The sequence below is a fragment of the Eleutherodactylus coqui genome, chromosome 8 (assembly GCF_035609145.1).
Source record: "Eleutherodactylus coqui strain aEleCoq1 chromosome 8, aEleCoq1.hap1, whole genome shotgun sequence".
Taxonomy (NCBI): Eukaryota; Metazoa; Chordata; class Amphibia; order Anura; family Eleutherodactylidae; genus Eleutherodactylus; species Eleutherodactylus coqui.
The window spans coordinates 89,349,335-89,370,631 of NC_089844.1; the positions used below are offsets into that span (position 1 = coordinate 89,349,335).

The 21,297-nt window shown below is 42.2% G+C and overlaps 1 protein-coding gene across 3 annotated transcripts in view; it reads right to left on the reverse strand.

Annotated features, from left to right (window-relative positions):
* The window catches only part of GPD2 (glycerol-3-phosphate dehydrogenase 2), a 164,386-nt gene that overhangs the window by 67,668 nt on the left and 75,421 nt on the right, over positions 1-21,297 (reverse strand). The window lies entirely within an intron of this gene.

The following is a 21,297-nucleotide window of genomic DNA, read 5'->3' on the forward strand; positions in this document are numbered from 1 at the left end:
ACAAACTCAGGGAAATGTACTGAATGAAGTCGGGTTGATGCTTTATTTATCAAGAAAAAAAAAATAATGAAATTTAAATAAAAAAGTACAAAAAAAGAAAAAACTTTTTTATTTATTTTTGAACCCCTCTGTTCAGTCAGTCCAGACACAGATAGATCTATCTTGTGCATATCTTTTTCAGACTGGTACTGCAGGCTGAGCCCACCGATCTATTGAGCAGCTTTCCTGAGCGCGGGTCACCAGTGGGTAGATTAGGGACAACCTCTTCGGTGAGCACTCTATATGTACTGCTGGATGACCAGATAAGCAAAAACAAAACTATATATGTAGATAAGGCTCTGCAACTGCTAGACACTTTTGCCAGAGATATATCTTTTGTAAGATCGAGAGGATGGGGCATGTAAAATTCAACATGTCCGATCCTTCTCACTCCTGATATCTATTGCTGGGTAAAATCAGGAGACTCCCATAGACATAAAATAGTCGGTTCCACTGAAATCGGCAGATTTAGCAAACTTTTCCCTTGTGCCGGCTTCACACAGGCATAATTGCACAACGGGCATTGCGTTTTTGCGTACTCCTTTGCGTGTTTTAGTATATTTTTTGTGCATATTTGCACACACAAAAAACATGCAAGCATGCTCCCATTAATTTCAATGGGTAATTAAGTTAAATTAGTTTATCGCGTGCAATTCAAATAAGAATAGAACACGCCGCGTGTTTTTTGCGCAAACAAAACATGTGTGCAAAATATGCTCATGTGAATGACCTAATGAAATAAATGGGTTCTATTCATTCAGTATTGCATGTACAAATTTGGCGTGTGCACTACGCTGCGCAAATGTGTTTGTGTGAATAAACCCTTATGTGTATGCTTGACTTAAGGCGGTTTTCCAGGCAAACTACTATTGATGACCTATCTTCAGTATAGGTCATCAATAGTTGGTCGGTTGGGATCCACCGCTCAGTGGATACCAGTTGATCAGGTGCCCCCTATCAAGAACTCAACAAACAGGGGTGCGAAGCGGAAGCAGTTAGCAACCATGTGACCTGTGCTCGTAATTGAAGGTGCAGTTCCAACAGATTGTAATGAGAGCTGTGCCTGCAGTTACTAGCACTGACCACTACACAGCAGGGGTCAAAGCTATCAGCTATCATCTGTTCCACTGTGTGTTGTTGCGCTGACCGCAGGCGCCCGACCAACTGAACAGCCGGGGTCCCAAACGGTGGAGGTCATAGTATAGGTCATCAGTAGTATTTGCCTGGAAAATCCTTGAAGTCTATGGACATTCTTCATAAACATAAAACACACTCTGCTGTAACGATAATACTAATAATGTGCATTGAATTAATACATTGGAGATGATTTACTATTGAAAATTCAACAGTTTTCTGGCACAACTGATAAATCTGGAGCATTTAAAGGGACACAGTCATTAAGGAATTCTATGCTGCAGGGCCTGTACGCCGCACCCGGCTGTGTGAATGGGCAAAAAAACAACAACTATGCATTGTAAACTAGTATAATAATAAAAAAATTGAATAAGTTCTTGAAAAAGCTATTTGTGACTATTCTTACATATAAGTTTTATGCTGGGCTCATACGGGCGGAATCCAATTGCAGAATCCACGATCAGCGTCCGCACGGAGAATCCACACCAATGCGCAGCCATTCAAAGGCCTGGACTTTCACTTCTTAGCTCACACCCGCGGATATGAACTGCGTATTCCGCGAGCGGAGGAAAAATTGCAGCATGCTCTATTTTGCTCCGTGTGGACGGCCTCCATTGAAGTCAATAAAGGCAGTCTGATCCACAGCCCATACGCAATTTTATATTACCCGCATCATCACTTAGCAACACTGCGGGAAATACAAAAATTCAAAATAAAATGTACTGCGCATGATCGGCAGCGAACCGCCGCAGTCATACACAATACAGATTTAGGTACGCAGCGCCTTACTTGTACATCCAGAATACTTTGAAGACTACGGACATGGAATTTGTACACAATAACACTACAAAATTATAAAGTCAAAAAAGTTTGACAAACTTTTTTTTTTTTTTTTTAAACAGCTTTCAATAAGAAACAAAAAGGTCAAAATGATTTATCTTCAAATAAAAGTATTACAAAAAAAATCTTTACATTTATCATTTTCTCTAGAAGATACGACCCCAAAATTTGACTTGGAGAAGACATCGGATTTCTAGAAGTGCGGACTTGGAATGATTAATTTTTCATTACATGACCAGTAGCAGAAACAGCCCAAATCTCGAAATGAGAGCCCTGGGTCTACCATGAAAGCACTGAGTGAGAGGATGTATGAGTAATAGATATTGTTGTTGATATATGCAGTCGGCACACCAAATCCTTAATACAAAATTGATTATGTAAAATATCTAGGCTCATGATCTGTCTGCTGTGCTAGGGACCAGTACAAAAGTAATCTGTCTATGGCAAAAGGGCAATGGGGGGGATCAATGTTTCAGTGGGTCTCATGTCCACTCCCTTCAGCATCCTGTCTTGGCCACGTTTAAATCAATAACGAGAAGTGATTTTCCAGCTTTTTACCTAGATTATGCAATTTTTCTTATACTGGAGTAAGCTAAGAGAACGGATTAAAAAAAATGGAGCTACCACATGAATTATTTACATGGGGCATAATTTCCTTGCATTTCGATAGTTGTATGTGATGCCTATAAGAATATAAAAAAATTGGAAAGTATGGAAGGAAAGAAAAACAACAATTATTACTTTCTTCAACCAGCACACTTCCATTAGGAACTACTGCAAAGTTTTTCTACTTTCTGGTACAGGAGCTAATTTACATATTTTTTTCCCAGGGAGCATTGCATGGCCTAAGACTCCCTACTCCAACTTGGCACTCTCCACAAGCAGAAATAGTACCCTCAAAATATCATGATAACTATTTAAATATTGCCTACCGCCAGCCACAACACTTTTGAAGAAGAGACAATGATCTCATTGACTTACATTGGGGTCTGTAAGTTTCCTTTTTCAAAAGAAAAAAAGACTTTTTGGCTGTTCCTATTCTTTTAGTTAGAACCCCAATGTGAGTGTGGGTTTACATGGGTGAGCATGATATTGGGCCGACAAACTAGAAATGATATTGCACTTGCAAAACTTGTGATTGCAATGCGTTTGAGAGAAAAACGCATTGAATCTCTGCATGTTTTCTCAACAGGCAAATTTTAAAAGTCACATCGCACTTGCAGGAAAATCGCATCTGCATGCGAGTGCGATTCTTCTTCCTGCCATAGAAAATAATGGGCGAAATTGCGCAAAAAATGGGACATGCTGGGATTTTTTCTATCTCACAGCATCGTTGCAAGAGAAAAATCACCCATGTGAATACATCTGTTGTAAATAATGGGTTATCACAACATGCAAGTTCTATGCCTCTTGCAATCATAGAGAACTCGCTTCGTTTTTCTAACCCATGTACTCGTAAATGCACCCTAAGGTTTCATGCCCACAGCCGGATCGGATTCTGCCTGCGAAATCTCGCTGCAGAATCAGACCTGGCGCCCCTCAGAGAATCTATACTCACCTGTCCGGATCCGCCTCGAGTGTCTTGCCTGGTGAGCCGACGCGCATGCGCAGTGCAGTGCATGATGTGCCGATGCTGGGCGGTGATGCGGATTCCCGCGATACTTTCGCTGTGTTCACAGCAAAAGTATTGCAGGATGGACAGCTTCCATTGACTGCAATGGAAGCCGCCCGTGGGTTTTTCCGCACAGAATAGAACATGCTGTGATTCTCCCCCACAAGTGGAAAATTGCAGTTGATTTCGGCTCGTGGACAGGGAGAATCATTTAACACAGCATGTCTATGGACGGCCATTGCTGCAGAATTCACAGCAGGTGTCTGGCCGCAATTTCTGCAGCGATAATCCATCCGTGGGCATTAGCCCTAAGGCTTACATTCTATTAGAACATTTAAAAGTCTATCTAAAACATGGCATGGCTTCAGTGTAGAACACGGCTCCAACAGCAAATCCAGGATGCCACAATCCTTAACTGGGCTAATCAGGGTTTTGGAATTCGTGTTGGCAAGAACAGCTCTGCAGATTGTCCTTTCTGGTATTGTGTAGCCAGGAATAGCACAAACATGCTGGAGCCCCTACAGATCATGTGATGGTCCTTATAGAGCTGAGGACTATGTATAAACATCCATATCTAGCACTGCTCATACATAGCCGATGTCTATAGATCAATATGTAGACTAGGTAAGAATAAGGCATTGAATCCGGTGATTGCTATAGATATCTAAGCATGCATCTGGATGTTTCCAGTAGGGAGGTCTTGCACTAGGAGGGCCCAGTCCCGTTTTTATTATGCTATAGGACCGACCTTTCTACTACACCATGTAGTAGCATGGATGAACAGTCTAAAGTTTATATTTCTGCTGACAAGTTCTGAGTTTTTTTCTGTAATTTCCTGGGGTCCGAGATAAACGTTATGTGTTATATTTAAAGGCAATGTTTCATCAGAAAAGGACTATTATATAAATCACACTTTTGTGTTAAACATATTTTTTTAAGAATTTGGTAATATGTTTTTTAACTTTCGGTTACAATCAGTTTTTTTCTTTAATCCTAATATTCTGCATTTTTCACATTGACCACAGCGCCTGATACTAGTCTGTCACTTACTGATCTGTAGAGAAAACTTTGCAGTAGTTATCTCACTAACATCACAGATAGGACTACCCTGAGAGGTAACACCTATATGTAGATAACACAGGGTCCACCATTCACAATAGGTATAAGCTGGGACCATCTACCCACCTCCCTGCACAATCACCTCCGTACAGAGCAGAACAGTCTCCATACAAGTCAATGGGTCCCTCCTGTTTATTGTGTAATAGGCCCATGAAGCTGCTGTAAAGCATATCACTAAATTCTCTTAATGCTGTTAAATGCAGCTCGGGAAAGATGGACACCCCATAGCCATATAAAGAGAACAATAAAAAAAAACTACAATCAGAAAATAAAAACATATTAGAAAAATGGAAAATGTTTCACTAACTGGTTTTAATTAATGCAAAAAAAATGGGAATATAGTCCCTTTAAAGAGTTAGTCCGTTGCAATTTAACTTTTTCAAATTCCAGCCAAATGGGTTAAAATAATTTAAAAACCCCCAGTAAAATAAAGGGCACTTGCCGTGATTCTCACAGTCTCTGTTGACCACAGACGTCAGGTGACTGCAGCAGCATCACTGTCCGTTCTCCTGACATCAGCGCCAACATCCTGGGCACCGTGACACCAGGAGTTCCGAACGGTAACACTGCAGCCTCTGATTGGCTGTCAACAGAGACTGAGCGCTGGATTGCCAGGGCTGAGGACAGGTAAGCACCGTTTGCTTTATTGTTTTAACCTATTTGGCCCAAATTAAATTATTGGAGGCGACTGTTGCTAAAAGGAGACCTACAGGCTATTAAATGTAGGAGTTCACTCACTTTTTCTCCCTGCAATGTAATGTTTACGCAATGTATTCAATAAAAGACGTGGACGGTACAACGGTTTGTGTGTTATTAGATTGGCTACATTGTGTTTGTCTATAATTGTAACTTTTAGATAACAAGCAGACCACATTTTATTAGTAAGTAATAAAATAAATAAATTGCACAATCCAGCCTGAAAACACAAAATAACACATTCTATGCGCCATTCAAATAAGGTATTTTTAAAATAGTAAGGACGCAATTACTACGGGAAATGAGAAGCAGTCAGATAGAGGGCGCCGTGTGGACCGTGTTACTATATTTAGCTAAAGGACTAAAATAGAAGTCTATAAAAGTTATCACACTTGGTCCTGCAACCTGCAAATATTGTTCTGGGCAAACACAATGAGCTATCTGAGAACACAGCGAGCAGACCAGTCTCCCACCATTGTTCCAGGGACGTGTTTGGGTGTGTTCTCTGAATGACACATGGTCCCAACATGCAGATTACATCTGTCAGCTCTAGTCACAAGTTAGATCTCCATCTACCAAGTGGTGAGTAAAACAGATCAGTTGTTTATTCCACGAAAGGGCCTTGCTGAATTAAACTGCGACATTAGAGTTACTCACAATTTAACTCCTCAAGTGCCACAGTGTAGCCAGGAGAGTTCATACTGGATTCTAAGTATAAAAGTATAGAGACGATTCATTTTACTTAAATAGAAAACCTTAAACCCAAAACAGGTTTATCTTTACCTTCTGGAGAAGACTCTGGCTTTGACTTATATTCACAGTCATTGTTACAATGTTAGTTAAAAAGTCTGATATTGACTTGCAGGAATGCTGCCTTCCAATAGGTGGTGCTGTAGAGGCATTGTTCCATCTTCCTAGTTGCATAAATTTCCCAGAGGAGCATGCATGGCCTTATAAAAGTCTCTTCACCAGGTCCTTTCCTTGAGGAGAACCCTTACCTTCACTGGCCTAAATATCTGTAACAACTTAAAGAGCTTGTTTGCTCCTGGACAATCTTTATTGGTTAGTAGGATGCCTCCAACTATAAGCTCATCAAAGGGTGTTTCGCTGTAGGGACCCCCAAAAATCAGCTACAACCTATAGTACAATGTTAGGGTCCTTTAACATTAGACGAATCTTTGGCCAGGTTATCTAAGGATAAGTGTCTAATTGGTGTGTGTTCAATTGCTGGGACCCCTATCAATCACAGAAATGGGGGTCCCTTGTCCTTGCGAATGACTGGACTGGCCATCAAGTATGTGTGCTGTTATTCCATTCATCTCTATGGGACTGCCTAAGAGAAGTGGAGTAATAATGCTTGGCTATCACTGGCAATCACATAGTAATGAATGGAGCACCAGATGAATGATCAACCACCAGTGCATTCATATGTTCTTGTGATCAGTGGGGTCCTAGTGGTTAGACATCTGCTGATCAGACTCTTATGCCCTGTACTGTGGATGAGAGATACGTTTGTATGTTGGGTTAACTCCTTTAAAGGGAACCTCTCACATTAAAAGTGCAATCCACTCTGCAGGCATCATGTTATAGAGCGGGAGAAGCTGAGCAGATTAATATATAGTTTTATGGGAAAAGATTTAGTATAACGTGTAAGTTATTTGCTTAAATCTCTATTTATTTCAAGCTTAAGAGTCCAGTGGGCGGAGCTATGAGTGACTGCCAGGACAGCTATTTTTGTATGCACAGTCAGCTGTCAATCACTGATAGGACCGCCTACTGGACTCCTAAACTGAGAGTCAACAGAGATTCAAATCAATAAATGACTAGCTATACTGAATCTTTCTCCATATAAATCAGTTTGCTCAGCTCCTCCTGCTATATAACATGCTGCCTGCGATTTGGACAAGCTGAACGATTCCCTTTAAGGTCATTACTATTACTGTATTAGTACAACTTCCTAAAAAAACAAACCTATACATTAACATCCAACTGAAAATCTTAAATAGTACGAGTCCTATAGGATTGGCAGACGCAGCCTATAAATCTCTACCATTACACAATAGATTGATTTACAAGTTGTTCCAGCAAATGAAATGTTAAATCTGATAAAAATGGAAGACTGTGGGTCAGCATCCCTCTCCCTGCATCACTGACTGATTTGAGAACTGGTTACTGGAAGTAATTTATCTTCATCTGTCCTTGAACGGTTCCAGATCTGGCAGCAGTTCAACAGGTAGATATTTAGAGCTAGTGATGAAGCCTCATTTTGTCAGGAAATTGATGCTAACAGACACTTGAATACGTCTCGGAGTCAATGTAGTCTCTGCACTCCACTTGACCGTACTGTGATTTGGGAAGGATTTTAATAACGGTTTACGGAGGGAAGAAAATAATAATAATAATAAAATCAACTCCAACAGCAAACAGATACAAATATACAAACATGGAAGAGGAGATACTAATGTTTAATATTGCTGACCGGATTTGTAACATCTTAACATAATTTTAAATCAGCGCTGTGACCCGCAGGTTGGATATGGAGGTCCCAGCATTTCCTCTGTGCCAACCACTGATTGATATGAAGTATTCTTGTCTTTTAAACCCCCTAAGATTACATTCACATGGGTGAGCCCAATACCGGGCTGAGAAACACGGCATGAACACCTTGCATCACTTCTCTGAAATTCTGATCCTCCAGGACTTGTTTCACGCATGTCGGAGCAACAGCATGCGATGTGTTTGACTGTCCCACTGAAAACAATGGGCGATGCTTTCCGAGGAATCGCTTATATGTATGACTCCATTCAAAAGAATGGAGTTCATATTCGGGCGAGTTTTGTGTGTCTTGCAATGCACGAAACTCATATGACACTCATGCTTACTGGCGGTAATCTGTTGTCTAGAACCTCCGCCGATCAGCTGCTTGCGGTCCTGATGTGCTTGTACACTTAGCTGATTTCTGCAGGAAACAAACAGCTCTGTTCTTACTGCAGTGGCCAGGCTTAGTATTGCAGGCAAAGCTCTGATTCATTTCAATGGGAACTTTACCTGCAATACAAAGCCTGACCACTTTTCTAAGAACAGAGCTATCTGCTTCCTGTAGAAATTGTCTCAATGCCCAAGAGTGTTGGTTCAGTGAACTGCTGATTGATGGGGGTCCTGGGCAAAGAACCCCAGCTGATCTAGAATAGATGACTTGTTCTGAGGATAGGCCAGTTATAGTTTACAACTGGAAAACCCCTTTAATATGGAACTCAAATTGTCAGCCCCAATGAGGACAGGAAGCAAAGTAAGTATACGTTTACACAAGGTGCTTAAATGCCCAACCGCCATCCCAATGATCATCGCTCACTGAACTGGAGATCTTTTCCGGCCACCTGTCTCCATTCAGAGTAAACAGGCAGTCCTTCATAGATGGACTGCCTGTTTACACTAGCCAACAGTCGCTTGGTTTTAGGTGGGCTAAAAACCAAGCGACTCTGATAAGTTCATATTCGGGCGAGTTTTGTGTGTCTTGCAATGCACGAAACTCATATGACACTCATGCTTACTGGCGGTAATCTGTTGTCTAGAACCTCCGCCGATCAGCTGCTTGCGGTCCTGATGTGCTTGTACACTTAGCTGATGTCTGCAGGAAACAAACAGCTCTGTTCTTACTGCAGTGGCCAGGCTTAGTATTGCAGGCAAAGCTCTGATTCATTTCAATGGGAACTTTACCTGCAATACAAAGCCTGACCACTTGTCTAAGAACAGAGCTATCTGCTTCCTGTAGAAATTGTCTCAATGCCCAAGAGTGTTGGTTCAGTGAACTGCTGATTGATGGGGGTCCTGGGCAAAGAACCCCAGCTGATCTAGAATAGATGACTTGTTCTGAGGATAGGCCAGTGATAGTTTACAACTGGAAAACCCCTTTAATATGGAACTCAAATTGTCAGCCCCAATGAGGACAGGAAGCAAAGTAAGTATACGTTTACACAAGGTACTTAAATGCCCAACCGCCATCCCAATGATCATCGCTCACTGAACTGGAGATCTTTTCCGGCCACCTGTCTCCATTCAGAGTAAACAGGCAGTCCTTCATAGATGGACTGCCTGTTTACACTAGCCAACAGTCGCTTGGTTTTAGGTGGGCTAAAAACCAAGCGACTCTGATAAGTGAGTCGTTTCTTGTACACCTCCCATGTTTATACCTGATCGCAGTCGCCCACAATCGCTCTTTGGCAGGATTACTCGGACCACTATTGGCCCATGTTAAAGTACCCTAATGGATGACAATCTCTGTATAGCACTGCAGAATATGAATGTGCTATATAGAGGAGTAAAATAAGTGTGTGGGCGGGATATTATCCCATATGTAATTAAGTGCATTAATAAATATTTTACGCACTCCTATGCTAACAAGATGAGGGATTATTCACTTAAAGTGATAGTACTGTAAAAAAAAAATACACAAACATGCACAGTGTATACATGTTCAGACATAAATGTACATTTATATACATCAGTCTCCAATCCCAAGAGCTGGGCATGAAAAAAATTGAACAAAAGAGTAAAAAAAAAATTACATCTTTGAGCCGCACTAATGTTTAACCCTTTTCCCCTTTATTACTGAAGTGCCCCCGAATGCATTAATGTCCCTTTCGGCAGAGAAGGGTCAAGCACACAGGATCTAACATTTCCATAAAACTACTTGTAATTTTGTCGTTGCCGGTGTCGGGGAATAAACAGTCAAATCCAGCCAGTCAGAGGGAAAAAACCAGTATAATACGAGGCTCCCTTGAGGTAAATGTAGTTCATAGTCCTGCCCCCGCCCCAACCTCAGCCATAATCTCTGATTCCTGGAGGTAGAAAAAGCACTGGAGTGAGGAAAATTCTGCAGCAAGACATAATGATACAAAATGACAGGGACAATAATGACAATGAATTTCATGTCTCCGAGTCATGAGCCGGGAATGCCTGACTGGGCTGACTTATACAATTAAATTGTTACAGGTACAGCAGGAGATTCAGTTATCGTCTGTAGGCTTTTGGGACCGCTGCCATGGTGCAGAGCAGCTGAGGAACATACAAGATGTGGTTTTGTTAGAAACATATGTTAATAAAAGCCGCAAATGTGCCTTTAGTTTGGCAGCCGCTGCAGAAATACCAGTGTAGCAGATGCAATACATTTGGGTGCTTCAATTGTAACGTAGAACAAGGTGTCCAGTCATTCAGGTGGAAACGAGGGAAAAAAATCTATTTATTTCAGCTTTTGTAGACTGGAAAAGAGCAGCAAAGTTTTTTGTTATATATTCCTTTAGACAATGTCTGAATTTAAAGGGGAACTTCACTAAAGAGAAATTAAAATTTTTTACTGCAACTTGATCATTAAAGGGGTTTTCCAGGCATCTACCGTTAACTCAAGATAGGTCAGCAATAGTTGAATGCAGGTGGTCTACTACTCAGCCAAACAGCTTATCATACAACCTTCTGTTAGAGCAGCAGGTTCAAACATCCGCATTGGTCATCCAAGCCGGAAGTGTAATAGAAGACTTCACTCCCATTGACATCAATGGGAGTGATGCCTGGTAATACACTTTTGGCTCCTCCACTCCTCATTTGATGTCAATGGGAGTGGAGTCTTCTATTACACTTCTGCCTCTGACCATGGTTGCAGACATTCGACTCAGCTGACTGACAGCAGGCCGGAGGATCAGCTCATCGGCAAAGCTCCTGAACATCGGACCCCTGCTGATCAACTACTGATGACCTATCTGGAGGATAAGTTATCACTAGTAAATGCCCAGAAAACCCCTTTAAGCAAACCCCTCCCCATACATATATGTATGTCATAGGCCTGGTTCCTCTGATGGGACCCCCTCTATGAGCCAGAGCAAAAAGCCGCTATTAGCATCTCCGACGCTGGTGGGAGCTACTTGTTCATGTATCGTATGACAGCACATTCATTTTGATGCCCACCATGTAATACATTTCCACATTGCCAGCTAATCCACCACCAACAATTGATTGCAAATGGTCAGAGAAGCCGATCCCACTGTGATCAGCTGTTATCACTGGGTCAGCTACTATTTAAAAAAGGGTTGCCTTCATGAGACAACCTGGCAGGACATATCTGTGTGATCTAAATGGTTATTTGAATGTTAACTACTGAGTAGTTGACCATAATGGCAAGCAACTGGCTCCAGTAAACTCTAAACTGGGTTGTCTTCTGCTGGACCAGCAGAATATTGTGTCCGAGCTTCAACCACTAGTGGATTCTCTGGTACATTGTTGGGACAGTCTGTCCCTTAAATGGATTAAGTGAGGTTCACATAGAATAAATAAGTCCTTTATGTTACCTACAAAATCTCTGGAGAAGCTGATATGATTATGAATAAAACATAAATTTGTCAAGAAACGAAATACTACACCATGCACTTCTCCACTTATTTAAGGGGGCTACCCTGTTGAGATGTGTAAAAAAATGCAAAAGTAATCACTATAATTGACAAATTTCTAAAAACGAATTTAAAACTTTATGTTACAGTGGCATGTAGTGGCCAAGTTGTGTAATAACACTCCTTGATCACTTTGTTCTGGACGATTTTCTGAGTGGCACTCTTCAGATCACCTGCCAAAGAAGGGGTGGAACAGTTGTTGTCAAGCAGGGTGGAACAGTTTTTGTCAAGCACAACTCTGAGAGGTCTGGTGATGCAGTTACTTTTGGAGTAGCTGAGGAGGAGTGAGAGCAGGCCCCCCAAGTCTACCCTGCTGGTAGAAAGAGACAGCTACCTGAGCTGTGAGGAAGTTGCTGAGAGTAGGGAAGAAATGTTTAGTAAGAGAGTTTAGAGCAACAGGTCACCAGTTTTTTTGTAAGAGGACAGGTTGGTGCTGCTGTAGAGAAAAGAAGCAGTGACATCATGCATCAATTCCAGGAACAAGCACTACAAAGAACGCTGCTGGTGGTTAAACAGCGGCTTAACTTTAAAAAAAAGTGTAAGTAGAGACCGGTATCTAAGGTGGGACTATAATTTGATACTTCAAAACAGCTTGGCCAGAACTATAACTTCCAAGTGGTTGCCAACACAATTTTTGAGCTTGGAAGTGTACTGCTTTCATTTGTCCTGCTATTCTGGAGAGTGTGGTATTGTTGTATCTTGTCTCCACCTGAACTATGGGTGGAGACGGGGGTTTGTCTAGGGGAAGTTCAAGGGAACGCCCACAGCTGCTGATTGGCTAACTTGCCGACAGTGGCTTACTGAAGGTGGCTGGCGCACACCAGGCAGGGGACACGGAGAGCAAGAGCGGGACCGTTAATGTTGACAGTGGCAGAAGACAGGGGTGACTACCATCGGGGGACAAGGACACAGATAGCAGGGCCAGCTGAAGCAGCTGGCCATCCGGATAGAATCTGATATAGGAGCACTGATGAGAGCAGCGCAGCCGGCAACATTCAAAGCAGGGTACGGACAGCTCCAGAATAGGGAGGGAAAAGGCAAAGCGCCAGGAAAAGTCACAGCTGATGGGCTATTAGACCGCAGAAGATGGGGGAGAGTTACAACACTAGAGACAATTCATCACTGATGGGAGGCTGGTGGCGAGAGTCATAGTGGGGGACAGACAGCGCTGGAACAGGGAGGGGAGAAGACAGAGCGACACGGAAAGTGACAGTTGAAGGGCTGTTACACCGCTACTGATGGGGAAAACTGACAGGGCCGGAGAGAGTGCATCACTAATGGGAGGCCAGCAGGGAGAGTTCTGGGTGGGGAGTGAGGGGAGGAAGGCAGGAACACTGACAGGAAGCACAAGGGGGATATTATGTTAGACCAGGAAAGATGGGAGGGTGGGGAGAATGAAAGCCGTGAAAAATGTAAGCTAGCCAATCGGCAGCTGTGGGCGTTCCATTACACTCCCCCTGGACAAACCCTTGTCTCCACCCATAGTTCCGTTGGAGACAAGGTACAACAGTACTGGAGAGTGCTCCCCAAGCCATGTGGGGCACCCGAGCCAATAAGAGAGTCTGCATTATTCGACTCTAAATATTGTGCGGACTCTACATGGCTGCTGAAGATATTAACAGACTGATAAAAGGGAGCTTATTCTGTCCTGACCGCGCAGTGCACTGTTTAGTTGTTAATTACTAGACAGTAGTGTGCGTCCACGTTTAGGACATATTTTGGTTGTGAGAACCTTCAGGTTTGATTGCCCTCTTTTAAAATCTACTGGCTCTACTTTGTCAAAATCTCTTTGTTCCAAATCTTTTTATCATTAAAGAAAAACTCTGCCTTTGTGCTTGCGGTTTTTTTTTTTTGTCGTATTCTGAGCCTTTGTGTAATACCACGGCCACACTACACTTACATGAGGTGTTATAAGGAGTACTGTAAGCCCGTGGTATAATACACCAAGAATGGTCAAGCTGCAGGAAGGTGTGACCTTTACAAGAAGGTATAATTTGACTCCAGTGGATCATTGAATATATCCTTATTTTTATATTCCTATATACACAGTCTCTTACATATTACACTTCTCTATATCTCTATGCAATATTTATCTTTGTCGCACGTTTTAATCAAAAGCCATGTTTGCCGTGAATGAGCCCAGTGGTAAGCATACTGTTCTTTAAGCAAAGCATATTCTAATTTATTGAAATCTCCATGATGCAGCTTTCGTAGATGTCCTTGAGCTACATAAATGAAAGTGACAGATCGCTGCTCAGATAGCAGCCACATTCCTCCCCCAAAATGTTGCCTTTTTGCTGTTCAGGAGTATCCAAATTCAAGTCAATGCTAAATCAAGTCTGACATGTACCCCTAAAGAAACACACTTGTAAGTTGTGCCTTCAAAGGAAGCCTTAAATAAATAGGACACATTGTGTACACCCAGGCTAACATCCAACATATGCTTTAGCTTCCAGATGCTAAGACAGAGCAAACATAGCCTCTGGTGCAGTCTGGGAAATGCTATTGCTGGTACTTACACCATTCCTAATGCTCTTTGTGTTCTTTGGCTACATGAATAGATCTCAATTAAAAATAGCCACAATGCTGCTCATTCCACGGCATAATTATCAATCTGATTTTTACTGGTTCATCCAAACATATAATTCTTTTTTAGTTTACCGAAGGCCAGAACCGGAGGCTGCAGAAAACAAGAATATAATTGTCACAACGCTGGAGCGCAGAGGGGTGCGGAGCCGAATGGGACAGATTGTGACTATATGACAAGTGGTAAGGAGAATATCCTATTGTCATTGTGCTACAGGCTTTGACTCACTAGTACGTTACATAGAGCGTTCGGAGTCATCAGGACATATGTGTAAGTTACTTCTCCAACTGTGATGAGTTCTCTTATAGTGTCTCTCATGTTGATTAACGCACCTTCATAGAGACCATTCTTGCTCCCTCTTAAAGGAGTTGTCTCATTACAACAACACTTATTGATATGTTCTATTGGGGAACCAAATAACGCAAACACAACTGAACTTGGGCGTACCTTATCACACAAGGGATGCCAACGCAGGCTGCAGCGACAGCCGAAACGTTGGCAGCCAGCCCGTGTGGCTTCAATAAAGATGAACCCCTTTAAATCTATGTATTGACGTATTTGGGTTCCCTGCTTTGTGGCTCCAACACATCATTTCTTGCTATGCTCTATTGGGGTGTATAAAGATCATAATGGGTTCTCCACTTGGGAACCCCTCTATAAGCCAAAACGGACTCGAGCCATTCTTGTATTATATGGACAGCCATTAATCTGTTTTTTTTTTGTCCCATTATAAGGGGGTAGTGTCTTGGGATTTTTTTAATTTTTTTGAAACTTTTTTTTTTCACTATTCTTTTTTTTTGCAGTGCTTATTGGTCCTACAAGGGGATTTGAACATGTGATCATTTGATCTCTTAGGGTACATTCACACTTGCTTTATGGCTTTTAATTATAATTCCATCTATCCGTTCAACCATTGAAGGAGAGAAATTGAATTGACCCTTTCCAATCCAATTTTGGATTCAGGGTTTCCTAAAAGGCTTTCTCTTTTTGCTGTTATACAATGGTGCCATCTGCTGGCTAAAGCCAGTGTGTGTGCGCCAGAGAGGCTCCGACAGTGGAGTGGCTGGCAATAGACGGTAAGAATACCTTGTCGGACGTCTTCCGACATTGGAGCTGTACAAGCTTCAATCAGAATGTAGAAAGATTTCAGATAGTGAATTGGAAAGGGTTAAAATGAAAAAAAAAATGGTTTTCCCCACTGATTTTTTTAAACTTATGGTTCTTTTATTTATTCTACTGGAACAAATAGCGCATTCTGCAGTCCTCTCAATGCCCATTGCATCAATTCCCCAATTTTCATAGGTAACAATGAAGTTCCTTTAGAAAACTGGCACAGGTTCTTGTAACTCAATACTAAATGAGATGGGAACAACCAGGGCTAGACCCATACTGTCCAAGGGCCGAATACAAGCTGCACAGTCTGGCTCAATGGCATGTACTGTACACCCTTGGGCAGCTAACACTATATACTGGAAATGCAGTGACTATAGAATCAGTTAAAAATGCATACGGGAGATATGTGTTCTAGAGATGAGCCAACGTACTCGGTAAGGCCGATTTCGCAATCGCGCACCGCGACTTTCGAGTACTTCACTACTCGGGGGCGCTGTGGGTGAGCGGGGGGTTGCAGAGGGGAGTGGGGGGGAGAGGGAGAGAGAGCTCCCCCCTGTTCCGCGCTGCTACCCCCCGCTCCACCACGCCACGCCCCGCCACACAGCGCCCCCGAGTACTTTTCACCCGAGTAGTGAAGTACTCGAAAATCGCGGTGCTCGATTGCGAAATTGGCCTTACCGAGTACGTTCACTCATCTCTAATGTGTTCGCTAGATGGGGGTCCAACTTTTGGGACCATCATCGATAGAGAGAGCTGTGGTCCCATATGAATGGTCCAGTCACCTATCATGGAGATAGCCGAGTACTGTAGTCAGCTTCTCTTTAGCAGAGCCATAAAGATGAATGGAGTATATTGGCCACCTTAAAGAGAAGGGTGGCCAATATATGCAAAAGCAGCAGCAACAAAAAGAAAAAAAAACAGAGCCTACACAAATTGCAGAAAAACTCACTGACCCAAAAAGACACATAAGTTAAAAAAAGTTCAAAAAAAGCCTCATTTGCAGAATATTACATATTTTCCTACTGACCTACTCATCAACAAAAGTGTTAAAAATGCCTTGAAAAAAGGCATTAAAAATTGGGTGTTTTCCGAAAAGCATTGATTCAAGTGCTGGGTAGATTGTTTTTTATTTTGGGCATGGAAGTGAGCAGGAACAATCCAGAACAAAACCATTTCTGTCCCATAAAAAAAACAATTCAAAATATTTGATAATTATAATTTAAATTGTTTTTAACGCAATGTCTAAATATAAATAATTGTTAAAAAAAACCAGGTTCCTCTACTAACGAGCAGAACATAAGCAACATTCCCCTTCCAAAAACTCCAATGAGTTTTCGATGAACTCTTGTATAAAATAACTCATCCGAAGTCAATTTTTTTTTCTTTTTACACCACCTTAAAAATGAGAAATCCTTCATTTACAGCGTGAAGGCCCCTTTAAAAACACAGCTGCGGAAAGTCAATATTCTACCTCCACCCGGCAGCTCGAGCGGTCAGTTACAAGGCATCTCATTTATAAAGCGGAGCTCTGTTCCTTTCAGCAGTCAGAGCAGCAGCATCCACTTTTAAAGCTGTCACATCTGTTTCAAACCAAGCGATTTGAGCTGAACAATAACCAGCCGTCTTTCAAGTTGTCAGAAACCTCAAGAGAGACATTTAGAACTGCTATCTTTTCTTCTGTTTGTGCACCAAGATTTTAAATAAAATGGCTGCCCTTTTGTATCCAGCAGATTTTCCGTTTGCCAATTTATTTTTTTGTTCATGAAAATATTGTTCCGGACCTGTGACAGTTTGGCAGCGGACCTTATCAGGGATTCAGCGATAACATGTTTCAGTTTTTTTCTCCTTCCTCTGTTCCACCAGAGAATGATGGTATAGTGTTCTCCTACATTAAAATTCAATCTCAGCTGTATTACCACATGAAAAGTAAACCGAAACGCTAACGTTTCGAGCCTGGGATTCTTAAGTGCAAAGCAGGCTGGTCTAATGTGCTCCGCAAGTAGTGCTCAGTCAAGTGTCTACAAAAGAAGCCAAAATACCTACTCTGAGAGGTGCTTACGTATTACAGGGGCAAGGCGGGCTGATGGAAATGACATCTTGCATCTAATCCAAAGAACTGTTTATCCCAATATGTAAAAAGATTCAAAAAGGAAAGAAAATTGCACACAAACTGATTTGAACTGCGAATTCCGTAATCGCCGTCCACGGTAAAATGTGGGCATGGAAAGGCATGTATTTTCTAATTTTCCTTCACACTTGTGGGTACGAATTGCGTATTCTGCAAGTGGAAGAAAAATCGCAGCATGCTCTATTTTAACACAGATTCCGTGCGGATGGTTTCAAGAGATGTCTATGGATGTGAGCGAACCGCAGCCCATACGCAATTAACATAGTGTATGAGTGTCGGGAACACTCGCAACTTGATAGAAAGATACATAGAAGAGCCGGAATTCTGGCTGGAGGAGAGAGATCTTTCTTACGCGCAGACAATACGCTGTGCAAACATGTACATCCACACGCAAAAACAATCACGATCTTTTGCGACCATTCACAATCATTTTCCACGATAGCTCGCAGGTCCTGCGCTGTGGGAATCCGCATGCGGAATCCAACCAGTTCGTGTGAGCCCAAATTAAAAGTGAGATCATCAGCCTGGGGATCTCAGTCTTTAGCTTAATGGATGAGATAGCGAGTCGCACAGATACGAAAGCGCCCTGACTACAAGCAGGGTGATCACACTGATAAGGACGGCCCCATATCAGTAACCTTTGGTGACCCTGACTTTCCTTAGTTGGAAACAGGGAGTGTGACAAAAGTTAGGTGGAATATAACTGTAAACTACATACATACAGGGAGAAGATATAACCACACATTAGAAAAGTAATTACCAGATAAGTTTAACTTGGAAAAAGCAGGTCAGGATCAGGAACTGCCGGCTGTAACAGACACCTCTTCAGGCACAGGGTCTCAATCAAGAATAAAACAGTGGACAAACATGAGTCCAAAATAGAAGTAAACCAAGACTCAGGCTGGGGTCAGACAGGGTGTCAGATAGGAGTTAGACTAGAGTCAGACAAGATAAGACTAGATCTCAAACAGTTGTCAACGAGTTAAACAGGGAGATAAACAGGTATCAGCCAAGAGTCAGACAGGAATACAGTGGAGAAATCAAACAGCAAGCCAGATAGGAGTCAAATCAACTAAGGCAAGGGTATAAACGGCGCCCTCTGAGAGGACAGGCAAAATTTTATACAGACTGATGGCGACTGGCTAACTGGGCAGTCCCATCTCCCAGCCAACCAATCCACCCCTAACAGCAGGAGAGGTTTCTCTGCTGGCGCCGGTGTGGGGTCATAGTGAACTGCAGCTGATTGAGTGATGTCACCCCAGACCCAACCCTCACTCCACGGCTGGTGCCATGGTAGGGGGCTTATGATGCTGTATTTATGCTATGAGTTTAGTTCTGGTGCTGTATTTATGTTAGCAGCTTTGTTCTGGCACTGCATTTATGGTATCAGCTTGGTTCTGGTGTGGTATTTATGATATAACCTTGGTTCTGGTACAGTATTTATAAACTCAGCTATTCTAGTGTGGGCATGCTGCTATCGTGCTGCTTTCTGCACAAGGAGAATAGAGGCAGAGTCCCTGTCAGTGCAAAATATATAGTTTTTACCTTTTGATGGGGGAGGGACAAAGAAAATCCATATATGATGCCATCTAACCTCAGGCCAGGACTGTATTCCGCTGAGCCCACAATTTTGCAATTGTAAAGAGTCTGACATTTGCATTCTCTGGTGATCATAAAATATGATGATTGCCCTGTGGAAAATGGCATAAAATCGCCAACAGTATATTTGTTGCAGGAAATTTCGGCATTTCCATATACCTGAATGTGGATTTTTTTGTGGTAGCAGCACAAGATTTTATACAAGAGACCTGCAACATGTGAACCTACTACTAATAATACACAAAATAAAAACGGTCAAAGGGTGGAGCTTGGCAGAAGGGGAGGGCCTTAGGGTCGGTTGTCCTACTGTAGACCGACAACTGGGGGAGGTTTCCCACTATTATTGTTGCTGGTAACTTATAGTGTCCTTTTAATTGATGCATTGTATATAAACTGTTGCCGTATATTCTTCAATGCTCCACATTCATGTTTTTTAGGATTCACTCCCCTTCACAGTCTGCAGATCCTCCAAGTAAACACTCCAATTTAGGCTCCATATTACCATCTCTATGAAAGTTTCATCTGACATCTCGCTTCCTCATACCGTATTCTTAAGGGGACAATAATCTTTGCATATTTCGCCCGGGAGAATGATTATAGCTTTTGTCTTCAATGATTTGCTCTTGATGTTCCTCATTTGTTAAAAAATGTATTTCTTAATCTCTCAGGTTATCCCATAGGCTTTGAGTAAAGACATTGCTAGAATTTTAAATCATTGGAAGGGAGTCTTTGGTTGGTGTGATTCATAGGTTACAATCTGCCTGAGATGATTATATATAGGAGATGTGGAAATCTATAGACTGCAGAGTAAATTTCACAGGATATTGGATACTATAACTTCCAGGTTTATTAAAATGATACATTCATTCAGTTGAATCTCTATGTGCTTCTATTGACTCCAGTCTAGTCTATATCCAAACGTAACAATAGTCACAACGAGCCGTTTCACAAATTCCCATATTAGAAACTACAGTGAAATAAATATTCTGATATATCTGTATTTAATACACCTCGCTGATTGACAGAGATTTGGGACTACCAAATGCAGAAAACACCCTAGAACCGAATCCTTAAACCAACAATATTGGTAAAGTTGACAAGAGATGTTAAAGGGGTATTCCGGTTCATGCTTATTCAAGTTTTCATCCATTCACAGAATGGGTGAAAACCGAAAGATCGGTGAAGGTCCGACATGGGAAGTTCTGTTACTCTATTCCTCCTCACTTCCAGGTGGCTTCTCCCACCCAAGGTGATGTCATTGAATGCAGTGCAGGTCCTGCATGAGCAGCCCCCTCTCCATTCATTTCAATGAGGCCAACGGAAATAGATGAGCGCTTTGCATTTTTTTATTTCTACTAGCTCCACTGAAAAGGAAGGGGGCGGCAGAGCTCATGCGTGGCCATTCAATCTTCTTTTCAATGCATTGGCTGTGGCAAAAAGGAAGGGGTAAAACAGCATCCCCATTCTCCCCTGTTCTCTGGATCAGTGGTGGGCCCAGCTGTCAGACCCCCATCGATCACATAGTAAGTCACTGGAATACCACTTTAAATGGGTTCTGTCATTAAAAAAAAAATTCTATACTTGCCTATTCCTTCCATGGCAATCTTCTTACCACATCTTCTCTTCACAAATCTTCTCCTGGCTCCTCCAGTCACCTCACCGTAAGTCGGACAAATCTTCCTGTGATGTAGCGTCTATTCGCTACATTCTGATGGTCAGTGTATGCTACGTCACTAGTGATGTAGCATTCACTGCCTAGCAGGAAATGCCGAATCGTCGGCAGCCTGTTTTACACACAGGCGCAGATTATTTCCGCGTTTCGCCGCGAGTGTTCATATAGCATATGAACACTTGTGGGGAGAGGCTGCACATGTGCAGTCGCCCTGCAGGAAGTTGACTGTAGCGAATGGATGCTACATTACAGGAAGATCTGTTCAGCTTGCGGTGATATGACCCAAGGGACTGCAGAAGCCAGGAGAAAGTCGGTGAGGAG